Source organism: Haplochromis burtoni, unplaced genomic scaffold (assembly GCF_018398535.1).
Source record: "Haplochromis burtoni strain Fernald_Lab_line unplaced genomic scaffold, NCSU_Asbu1 Contig_3, whole genome shotgun sequence".
In the NCBI taxonomy this organism is placed as follows: domain Eukaryota; kingdom Metazoa; phylum Chordata; class Actinopteri; order Cichliformes; family Cichlidae; genus Haplochromis; species Haplochromis burtoni.
In genome coordinates this window covers 3,572,638-3,584,919 of record NW_024582364.1, presented here as the reverse complement: position 1 = coordinate 3,584,919, position 12,282 = coordinate 3,572,638, and the positions used below count along the sequence as shown (strand labels likewise).

The following is a 12,282-nucleotide window of genomic DNA, read 5'->3' as shown; positions in this document are numbered from 1 at the left end:
ATCACACAGTTGCAGATTTCTTAGTTGTACATCCATAATGGGAATCTCCCAATTACACCACATCCCAAAAATCTCTTGACTGTGGAAGTCAGGTAAGTACAATACAACTCAATGCCATGTTCAAGAAACCAGTTTGAGATTATGTGACATTATGCTGTAAGAAGCCAACAGAAGATGGGTATATGGAGATAGTCAGCAGCAATATTGTTTAAACAATGCTCAGTTGATACTGAGGGCCCCAAGTGTGCCAAAAATGTCACCCACATCGTTACATCACCATGAGCCTAAACTGTTGATACAAGACAGCACAAATCCACACTTTCATGCTGTTTGTGCCAAATTCTGACTGTGCTATCTGGCTTCTTTCTTCATCCTGGCGTTGTTCCCGCTGGTGCAGGATCCGCTCTTTGGCAAAGGTTTCTCCATTTGGTTCTGTCCAAGGCATCCTCAGGTGATGTGTTGACGGTCTTAATGTCCTCCTTAATTTTCTCCATCCTATCTTCGGTCTGCCTCGAGGCCAGCATCCTTCTGGGTCGATCGTCATAGCCGTTTTTGCTAGAGTTCTCATCGCTTTGAATCACGTGTCCATACCACCTCAGGCGACTCAGAGACTCAAGCATCTTTTCCTTAATTGGGGCTACGCCTAGTCGCTTCCGTATGTCTTTGTTCGTAACACGGTCCCGTCTTGTAATTCCCAGGCTCCATCGGAGCATGCGCATCTCCATGGTGTTTAGGGCCTGTTCATGTGTGGTCAATGCGGGCCAACATGCGGAGCCGTACAGGGCTATAAGGCGGACCACTGTTTTGTAGATTTTTCCTTTGAGTTGATCTGGCATTCTTCTGTTGCAAAGGACACCAGTGACCTGTCACCATTTTAACCAGGCTGCATTTATTCGTGCTCGGACATCGGAGGTGATATTTCCATCGTAGCAGATGACTGAGCCCAAGTAGCGGAACTCTTCTGTCTTCTTCAACTTTTCGTTGTCAATTATGATGGTGCCATCAGTTTGGGGGCCTTCTTCCAGGTATTTGTTTTTTTTTTTTCGTGTTGAGCCGCATACCATATTCATCGAACCAGTGTTGAGTCGGCGTTTGGGTCTCTTCTCTGTCTTTGCTGGCGAGGAATATGTCATCGGCAAAGAGGAGAGACCATGGATGAGGTAACTGGAGGTTGGCCGTGATGGTATCCATACATAGAATGAAGAGGAGGGGTGACAGAGCTGATCCTTGGTGGACACCAACACTAACTGGGAGGGGAGGTGATAGTCCAGCGGCGCATCGGACTGAACTGGTGACGTTGTCGTAGAGGAGCTGTGCTATCTGACTTGCACTGGAAATCAAGACTCAGTTTTTAACTTCATAATGTGTATTTATTAGCATGCTATTATACTTATGTGTTGTTTATGTCTAGCATATTTGGGGATACTGTTGGAATTTCTGAAATTCTCTCTGGGGATGAATAAAGTATGGATCTATCTATCTGAACACCAAACTATGCCTGTTTCCTATTGTTAGCTGACAGGGATGGCACCCAGTGTGGTCTTCTGCTGCTGTAACCTATCTGCCTTAAGGTTCAATGTACTGTGCATTTAGAGATACTCTTTTGCGTACTTGGTTGTTATCTGAGTTACTGTTGGCTTCCTATCAGCTTTATGCAGTCCGACCATTTTCCTCTTACCTCTGACATCAACAAAGCATTTTCCCCCTAAGGACTGCCACTCAGTCGATATTTTCTCTTTTCTGGATCTTTTTCTGTAAACCCTAGAGATGGTTATCCCAGCAGATAAGCCTGTCTGTCACCAACAGCCACACCACATTCAAAGTCATTTGTATCGTGTTTCTTCCCCATTCTCATGCTCAGATTGAACTTCAGCAGATGGAAAATGAAGTTGCGAACATGTGATTGGCTGATTAGATATTTGCATAATGAGCAGTTGAACAGGTGTAACTAATGAACTGGCCAGTGGCTGTGTATGTTAGCTATTGTCCATTGATATTTTATATTTATTGTGCATGGATCAAATATATACACAAACAGATAAGCACAGGTGGTTTATGCGTTATTAGTTTTATAGTCCAGTTCATTACTGGCTATGGTGGGCCATTCAGATCAATTTTATATATAAGAGCACAGTATGTGTTGAATTGAAATCGAAAGTTCCACAAAAAAGGGTGTTGGTCTAGCTTGCTGGGTTGAGCAGGCGATTCATATGCTGCAAGGATATTGCAGAGGCCTGGGTTTGAATCCACCCTGAAGCCATTTGCTTTGTGTCTTCCCCCTGCTGTCTCCAAGGTTTCCTGTCATCTCCAAAAATGAACATGTTAAGAATTAGTAACATTAACTGTATTTCACTTTGCTGCTGCCAGGTACATAATACATTACATGTCAGTGGTGCTTATTTGACTGTCTGCCACTCCAATTACCAGCAACTCAACTCAAAACTGAAAATGCTAGTCACGTATTAGTAAGCAATACACATTTACCAGTTTGTGCAATGATACAGGCCATTAACCTTAGTTGAATTTATGACCTCTAGATATATGAAGTTCAGCTTAATTACAAACACACACAAAAAAATATGACTCAATCGATTCTGATGACATGTGCAGTTTAATGTAACATATGAGGATAGGTTTGCATTTAAGCCTAATGCAATGGTATCTTAGTCTCCACTGATTCTGATTATTCCTGTAAGTCAATTAAATGTAGCCCAATGAGATATTTCAAACTGTCATTAAATAATCTAAAAATAATCCTATACTAATGCTTTACTGTTATTATTAGTAAATCCTGAAATGTATTAATTGCAGTGACTCTTCAAAGGTATAGGCAGTAATCAGAAGCACCCCTCCAGTCTGACTGAACAAAAGCAGTGAAATTAAGACCAGACCAGGCTGTGGACAAGGCTTAATCCACAGCAGACTCTCCCCTCAGCTCGAATAAAGCTTTGCAGCACAGCTCTCCACTACGTCTGCTTGCTCTGGTAACAAGCCTCTTCTGTGACTGGGGAAGAAAAAAAAAACACAAGTAAGGGAAAGGTAGGGATAACCTTGCTCCCTTCCTCTTCAAATAGAGGCATGCTGAGCTTCATTGGAAACGGTGGTGGTAGAGGTACACTGGGGAGCATTCGAGTCCCTCTCCCCTTCAATCCTTAGTTTTTAACCAGCATGTTCTACGAGTCAGTGTGCACGCAAGACAAGCCAAAATAGGTAATGAGGAATGTCAGCCTAGAAACAGAAAATCACCTCTACCAAGACCAAACTGTTCCAGAGGACTGGCTTGCATTCCACCGCAACTCTGAGTGATTTATTGCATCTCACCCCTCCCCAAAAAAAAGTCTCCCAAAAAGACATCTAGCTACACAGCTGGTTAATGCCAACTGGTTGTGACTTGTGATGAGTAATGACATCCCTTTGAGTCAGTAGCTTTGTTCTGCCGTGTCTGGATGATGGATCATTCTTTTAAACTTGTTCTCAAGATGTGCAGATTATCCGTTTCATAACAATCATTTTTTCTAAAGAGAGGCGAGAACTATAAGAAGTAATTTCTCCCTCCGTTAGGTCCGTGGTGTTATCATGTTTCTGCGAAGCACGAGTCGAAGCCGTAGTTGTCCACTTTTCACTGTGCTCATCAACAGTAGATCCAGGGTCCATACAAACCCAATTAAGAATCAATTTGAGCCAGTGTCAGACAGTCTGGCGCCTGGAGAGGGGTAAATGCTTTTAATATGAACATTTTATCGTTGTCTCACAGTTCTTCCATCGTCTAACAGTCTGGCATGTGTAAAGTATCTGTCATGAAGCCTTGTGCTTGAATCCTACCACAGTAGTACGTCCACAGAACTCAACACATGGCATGCACATGAAAGGAAAGGTAGAAAAACTGATATGTGAAACAATCCTGTTTGAAAAGCATAAATCATAGAATTTGCCAGAAGCCGTGATTGGCGTATTTATTCTGCCTGCTGTTCAGACTCAATTTACTTTCAGGACGAATGCCATGGCATGAAATGCATTCTTGAATTATGTCAAACATGTTTGACTTGGGTCCAGATTGATACGGTCGCCATGACATCCTAGCTGCTCTTATCTGGAAAAAACCAGATAAAAAAGTAAATCCCTCCTCTGCTTCCTCCCACCTCACATCTATCACAGCTCAACCATCAGTGAGACTAATAGAGTTGATTATTTATAGAAAATGCATATTTTAGCTCTTTGCCGTTAATGTAATTATGATGATAGTAGAATCAGGACAGGCTGCAGAAAGATACACCAAGGGTGCTGCCGAACAACCGTATTCGGTACTCAATGTGTTAAAGCCAATTGGTGCCGTTTATAGAGGAGCTATAAAATTAGTTTATGCCAGGTAGCACACCGTACATGTAGCTTCAATCTTTTTGTAGAACTTCAGATAACAACAAGAGCAGGCAATGAGAACAAGATGCCTGAAACCTGTACCACAACAGTCTCTTTAGGGCGTCTCACTCAGTACTGACCTGTGGCTATGAAATGCTGTGATTATCACTTTAGTCAATGCTGCACAGAAAGGAGCTGTGCAGAGATGATGGCCTCTAAGAGATGAGTGGTAGTCAAAGAAGCATGTTTTCTTGATTTCACTTGAGCACGAAGGTAATTTTCACACGAAGCTTCCTACAGGCAGGGATGGTTTTCATGCAGTTATTGATTGACCAATTAGGATCGCTTATTGACTAGATGCATACAATTTGGCAAAAGAAAAAGCTAATGAGATATTTTACCCACTGTGATACATTTCTATTTCTAATATGGTGTTAACTGACATATTTTTGATTAATCTGTCTTGAAAAGTATCTACTGAAAACATGCTTTTGATACCCAGTGGTCAAGATAACTAGTTCTCCCGTTGATGGTAGACTTTAACTAAAACACTAAACATTGTGGTTTTTGGGTCCATATCCAAAACTAAGTAGAAAGAATTACTGCAGTGAAAAGAACCATTTATAGAAATGTAAAAGCATGAAAGCAAAAATGTAAGCCATCTCACTAAATACACACTTGGGAGAGCCCTTCGATCATCAAGTAAAGTCTCTACACTAGACCGAAAATAAATTGTAAATCAAATTATTGTGCATTCAGTTGTTATTGTCCCACTCTCAGAAATTCTTTTCCAAATGATGTAAGCTTTTCTACAACATCATTTTCTTTTAAAAGTAGAGAAGAACTTATTTTTGTGTGGGCATTCAACAACTTTAAATTTATATCTTTTCCACAGCAGTCTTTTTGTTGCATTCATGCTGTATCATTTAAATGGTTATTATGTGCAGCTGAGTGGGTAGAACCGCTCGTATAATCTTGTTTTTAGTTATCCGGATGGTCAGACATATTGTAAATTTATGACACAGATGATATCTCCCAGATGGTGAGGAGATATGTACACATGCCAACCAACTGGATGGGTGCAAAAGTTCTAATAGTTTTGAGTCTTCCTATAAAACTTAATTTATTACACAATTTAAGTTTATGAAGTCTGTTAAAAAAAAGCCTGGATCAATCAACATTCATTTATTAACAATAAATTAGATGTGTTTTGTATATTTCTGATATATCTGTCCTGGTGCAGATGTAGTCCTTTTAAACGTAGAAAATAATCTTTGGACATATTAAAATGTTATATTTCTGTCTTGGTACTATTTGACATGAACTCTGGTTTTAGTTAAAGTTAATCGCTAAATTCTTTTAAATAGAACAAAGGATTATGCTGGTTTGCATTTTTTTTCCTTTGGCAGTTAATAGTCACCCCTCCCCCCTTAAAAAAATAATGATAATTTATGGTGTTCCCCAAGGAACAGTTGTGGGGCCTTTACTTTTTTATTTTATGCATTTTATCCCCAGATAGTGCTATCAGGGGGTTTCTTTTCACAGCTGTGCGGGTCCAGCCGATGCTTCTTTTAGATGTAGTTTAGATATCTGTGCTTGTACCCCCATAAAACCTTTTACAAGTCTACCAGGATTTCTCTGAGTGACACAGAGAGACTAACGTATGCTTTTATTTCTCGAAGGCGAGCATTTTGTAAAGCTATCTTATCTGGTCTACCCCCAAAATGCTATAAATCAGTTGCAATAGATTTAGAACTGTGCCGCACAGGTGCTGACAGGGATCACAAGGAGAGAACATACTGCACTAAGTCTTTACATTAGTTGCCTGTCAGTTTCCGTATTGATTTTAAAGTTGTGTTACTTTAAAGAACTTTCAGGTTTCACATCAGCCTACATGTCTGACATACCATGGACCAGGACGGTCTCTCAGGACTTCTAGCAGCAGTGTTTTAGTTGTTCCAAAGCTCAGGACAGAAACTTTTGTTTTAGTTTTTATGCTCTGAGCTGTTGGGACAGATTAATATATTATGAAGATTTTTAAAAAATATTGTTTTATATCAAATTAATTCATTTTTATTCATATTTTAGCACCTCTCACTGATATTATTGTGTTTATTTTGTAAGTTTTATTACTTTATTACCTGCAAAGCACTCTGAAATGTACTAACCAGCATAACAAATACTTTACTAATAAAGCCACTGATTTAAATCCACTAATGCAATCTACTGAGTTAATTATAAAACTAGGTCTACACTCTTTGTTTGTGTCTGTTTTCATTTGGCAATTAACTGCTCCAAATATATAACACAACAACACTTGCTAATTTAGGCTATTTATCTGGTGTCAGTTCAAGGTTAGCACTAGAGCTAATCACAGATATAATGACAAAATACAGTGAGGTATCCTTTAGCATCGTGTATGTTACACTACAAAACACCTCCCATTTAATTCAGCTGAAGTCTAGTGGTGAACACGAATAAACTATCCATATATTATCAGAGATGGGACGTAATTTAGCACAAATGCACTGTTGCTGTACTTAAGTAGAATTTTCAGGTATCTACTTGGAGTATTTATTTTTCTTAAAATGATTTACTTTTCCTGCCTACTCTTGACATTTTCAAAACGTGTTCGTTACTTTATGTTGAAGACATTTGAGAAACGTTTTAACTTCCTCTGCAAGCCTTCAAATATCAAAGCTATTTGGTCCTAAATGGAGGGAACAATAACATAAGAGACAATCCTGTTGGTGTATCCATCACCTAAGATTAAAGAGGCAAAACATATAGTTTATGTATCATCTTTACTCAGGGGTTAGGTTGGGTCAGAACAAGTTCCATTTTTTTTTTGGTGCAGAAATTTGTGGTTGCAGAACTTCAACATCTAGCTAGTGCCACAGAAGAAGAGCTAAGGGGAGTAAAGTGTGTTTTTTAAGTGTCAGGTAATTTTAAATGCATCATTTCTATCAGCTCAACAAATATCAGCAACCCTACAAAATGTTTGTGTGCAGTTTGATGCACAGTGTGTCTGCTAGCTTAAGGTACAGCCTCTGTATTTCCCAGGGCGAGAAAAGAGTGAGCGATAACTTCACTCAGAGATGGAGAAAGATGTAAGAAAGACAGGACAGGAGAGGAAGAAGAGAGGTTAGATTTAAAGGTAAGGACCGCTCGGTGACATTTGATAAACTGGAATTTTAAAGCTTGTAATGGCTTCATTTTTTTGAATCTTGCACCGGATCTTTATATGATGTGAAGTTATGTTTTTTCATGTTGTGAAACATCCTGCAAACCAAACTAATGTTTCTGCTATCATCCTGTTATTGCAGTACTGGTGTTTAAAGGCTGTGGTGTTCATGGCCAGTTAGGTCACATCAAGTGTAGCAGAGATCAATTTCAATTTCAGCTAATGATGGTTAAATTCATTCACTGAAATCAATCTTATATACTGTGTAGTATAAAGACAAAATAAGCAGTATACTGTCAGTGTAAAGGGTGGAAATCAGCCAAGATGACGTCTGCTTAAATCTTCCCCTGACTATACTTTATGTTTAGGTGTGGAGGCAAAAAAAAAAAGTTTTATTCCCATGTCTTAATATAATTTTATTATGATACTGATAAAAGGTTCAGTCATCTTTGCAGAAAAATAGCTGGTGGAAATGTCAATGTGGAAAACAAACTGAGATATACTGACTGTGTTATTCAAAGGCTGCATGAAAATGCTCAGCAGTTTAGTGCAGGATAAACAGTTTAGATTGCTGTATTGTGTTGAATTCACTGTAAAGCACTGCAATGGACTGGTGCACAGCAGTTGTGGTGTTTATCATCAGAACTACTTTTTACTCTTGTATTTTGGGTGCATTTCAGAGTCTGTACTTTTTCAGTTTACTGACTTATTTGAGTAAAGAAGTCAAATCAGTGCTTTTTTAACACAGGTGTCAGTGCTTCTACTTAAGCAAAGCACGTCTGTACCTTTGCCACCTCTGTGTATTATTGCTCTTCTTGTGCAGAATTAGCCAACAATCCAATATTTGTAGTCAGGTGCATTCATTTTGTTGGACAAAAGGCTAATTTGAAATTGTGTTTATACAAAGGAAAATTGTTATTTTTGCCGTCTTTGGACCTGCAAGAAAGCCTAGCAGGAGAGTCAGAGTTAGTACATGGTCGTATGAGGATCAGCCAAGTTTAATCAGCCAAGTGAAAACACCTGTGTAGGGCTTATTAAAATGACACGGTGTTCAGATATATTCCATGCTGCAGCTTTTCAGAAAGGCTTATAAAAGCTTCACATTTTTGAGAAATAAATTGCGGATGCTAATTGAACCGAAGCTAGCATGGAAAGAGGTGGATGTTGCCTCAAAGTCCCACCTCACTTCAAGGCTAGCTGTGTTCCTCCTGCTTCTATTCCACTTTGCATTTTTGCATAATGGGTTTATTGCAACCAATTTTCCCTGTGAGCTGCTTTGCAAATTATTGACTTCCAACAAGCCGTGAGTGGATAATATCTTCCTGTTTGGTGGATTTATTATTTATTGCGTCTCTGTTTGTGTCAGTGTAACCGTATGGCATGTGTCTGTGCTTCAGGTACCAAAAATAGAGGCAGTCCCAGTACAGCAGCTTGAGTGACAGGATTCCTTTCAGTGGCACGCAAAGATGTCCCATTTCCCTATTCCCTAAAAAGTCAGCAAAGATATCTCAAAAATGTGTTACTGTATTGCTATTTAAATGATACAACAGCAGAATAAACTGCCTCTATTTGGAGCTAGTTATTTGAAATATATTTTTAGTGCTACGTAGTTTTCTCAGCAGCTCAAATGTGTGAAAAAAGTAACTCATCTTGAATCTGCTACTGTTGTATGGAATCATTAGATTCTATAAATCTTTTCTTTTTCTCTTCCTGTCCTTCCCCCCCCCCCCTCCTGTCTGCCTTTTCACGCGGGGACAATGAGCATCTGTTTCCATTTTTCAGCGTTTTAGTCTCTATGTGAAAAAACTTGCTGCACAACAGAGGAACAACACATACAGCTACACATAAGATAAACATTCACCATTGGAAACTAAATTAAAACAAAATGTTCCCGAGTACTTTACCAAGTGCTTAAAAATGCTTGACTATAGATTGAGATGCCTTTTTCAGATAACCTTGTTTTCTGGGCTGGGACACAGTGATATTTTTGGAGCAAATTCACCCAGTTGGAAGGCAGTGGCTCTGGTGCATTACATTTATTTGTTCGGGGTTTTTCCCCATATAAGAGCATTTTTACAGGCTTCCTAAGGACAGAGGAAAGGCAAAGTGTTACGAGCCAAAAAGATCTAGAGTGGAGACAAGTCTGGATCCATGTTGCTTGTCAGATTTTATCTATTGTAGAGAGCTGAATCTGCTTTCTATGCTTGATCTAACTTCTGTCAGTGGAGTTTGCAGCTGACACAAGTCTCACGGGAAACAACTGAGGACTATATAGTTTCACTGTGGTTCTACCAAGAATACAACATAGTTCTGAAACTCAGAGCTTCCTCTAAAGGACCTTTGAAGTATATATCTAAATGAAGGCATCAGTGAGTGAGTGTCGCTCTATGTTATGATTCACAATATGCAGCTGCCTGTGTGCTTTTTACTAAATGTTTAGTTGACATTTTTATGTGAGCTGAGTTGCTTGCACATTTCCTTTGTCAAGTTCAAGCTTAGTTGTTACTAAAAAAAAAGTAGAAGCATACTTGCTGTTGTAAACCCCTGCAGGTGCATTCAGCCAGTAAAGGGCAGGTCTACAAGTAGGTCATTAAACTATTAATTTACTTCCTAATTTATGTTTAGTTAAAGTTTTTGCTAAACATAAATTAGGAAGGCTTCCTCCCCCAAACCAAGAACATTCATGATAGCCTATGTAACCTGTCTAAAGTCTGGCTTTTACCCAAAGTACAGTGGGGCAAAAAAGTATTTAGTCAGCCACCGATTGTGCAAGTTCCCCCACCTAAAATGATGACAGAGGTCAGTAATTTGCACCAGAGGTACACTTCAACTGTGAGAGACAGAATGTGAAAAAAAAATCCATGAATCCACATGGTAGGATTTGTAAAGAATTTATTCGTAAATCAGGGTGGAAAATAAGTATTTGGTCAATAACAAAAATACAACTCAATACTTTGTAACATAACCTTTGTTGGCAATAACAGAGGTCAAACGTTTACTATAGGTCTTTACCAGGTTTGCACACACAGTAGCTGGTATTTTGGCCCATTCCTCCATGCAGATCTTCTCGAGAGCAGTGATGTTTTGGGGCTGTCGCCGAGCAACACGGACTTTCAACTCCCGCCACAGATTTTCTATGGGGTTGAGGTCTGGAGACTGGCTAGGCCACTCCAGGACTTTCAAATGCTTCTTACGGAGCCACTCCTTTGTTGCCCGGGCGGTGTGTTTTGGATCATTGTCATGTTGGAAGACCCAGCCTCGTTTCATCTTCAAAGTTCTCACTGATGGAAGGAGGTTTTGGCTCAAAATCTCACGATACATGGCCCCATTCATTCTGTCCTTAACACGGATCAGTCGTCCTGTCCCCTTGGCAGAAAAACAGCCCCATAGCATGATGTTTCCACCCCCATGCTTCACAGTAGGTATGGTGTTCTTGGGATGCAACTCAGTATTCTTCTTCCTCCAAACACGACGAGTTGAGTTTATACCAAAAAGTTCTACTTTGGTTTCATCTGACCACATGACATTCTCCCAATCCTCTGCTGTATCATCCATGTGCTCTCTGGCAAACTTCAGACGGGCCTGGACATGCACTGGCTTCAGCAGCGGAACACGTCTGGCACTGCGGGATTTGATTCCCTGCCGTTGTAGTGTGTTACTGATGGTGACCTTTGTTACTTTGGTCCCAGCTCTCTGCAGGTCATTCACCAGGTCCCCCCGTGTGGTTCTGGGATCTTTGCTCACCGTTCTCATGATCATTTTGACCCCACGGGATGAGATCTTGCGTGGAGCCCCAGATCGAGGGAGATTATCAGTGGTCTTGTATGTCTTCCATTTTCTGATGATTGCTCCCACAGTTGATTTTTTCACACCAAGCTGCTTGCCTATTGTAGATTCACTCTTCCCAGTCTGGTGCAGGTCTACAATACTTTTCCTGGTGTCCTTCGAAAGCTCTTTGGTCTTGGCCATGGCGGAGTTTGGAGTCTGACTGTTTGAGGCTGTGGACAGGTGTCTTTTATACAGATGATGAGTTCAAACAGGTGCCATTCATACAGGTAACGAGTGGGGGACAGAAAAGCTTCTTACAGAAGACGTTACAGGTCTGTGAGAGCCAGAGATTTTCCTTGTTTGAGGTGACCAAATACTTATTTTCCACCCTAATTTACGAATAAATTCTTTACAAATCCTACCATGTGGATTCATGGATTTTTTTTCACATTCTGTCTCTCACAGTTGAAGTGTACCTCTGGTGCAAATTACTGACCTCTGTCATCATTTTAAGTGGGGGAACTTGCACAATCGGTGGCTGACTAAATACTTTTTTGCCCCACTGTACATGAAGTATATGTATATTTTTATTTTAGTCAGAAGAACTATGCTCATAAGGGAAAGTCACCAGAAAGTCATGAGGTCTGCAGATTTGGTTGAATATGATGGAAACTACCACAAAGAAAATGAAGCAGCAGTATATTCTGAGAAATTGATGCAGTAATTTTTCATTCTCACACAGGGAGAGAAATATGGTGTGAAGTGACACAGTATATGTAGGTCATGAAACCTGCTAAAATTGTCAGATGTTGCCAATCTATGGTTACATCCAAACTGAAACCCCCAAATTGCTGAAATAACAGTGAAATAAAAGTGAATAGGGGGATATACGGATATATATGAAACCTAAAGAACAGAGTTCACCTTCCTTTTATCTGTAACGTATTTACTTAGAAATAAAGTTTGGCCTGTGC

General features: G+C 39.8%; 1 pseudogene; it reads right to left on the bottom strand.

Annotated features, from left to right (window-relative positions):
• Positions 1 to 368: 368 nt before the first annotated feature.
• On the bottom strand, positions 369 to 3,763 carry LOC106632821 (annotated as a pseudogene).
• Between the last annotated feature and the right edge of the window lie 8,519 nt (positions 3,764 to 12,282).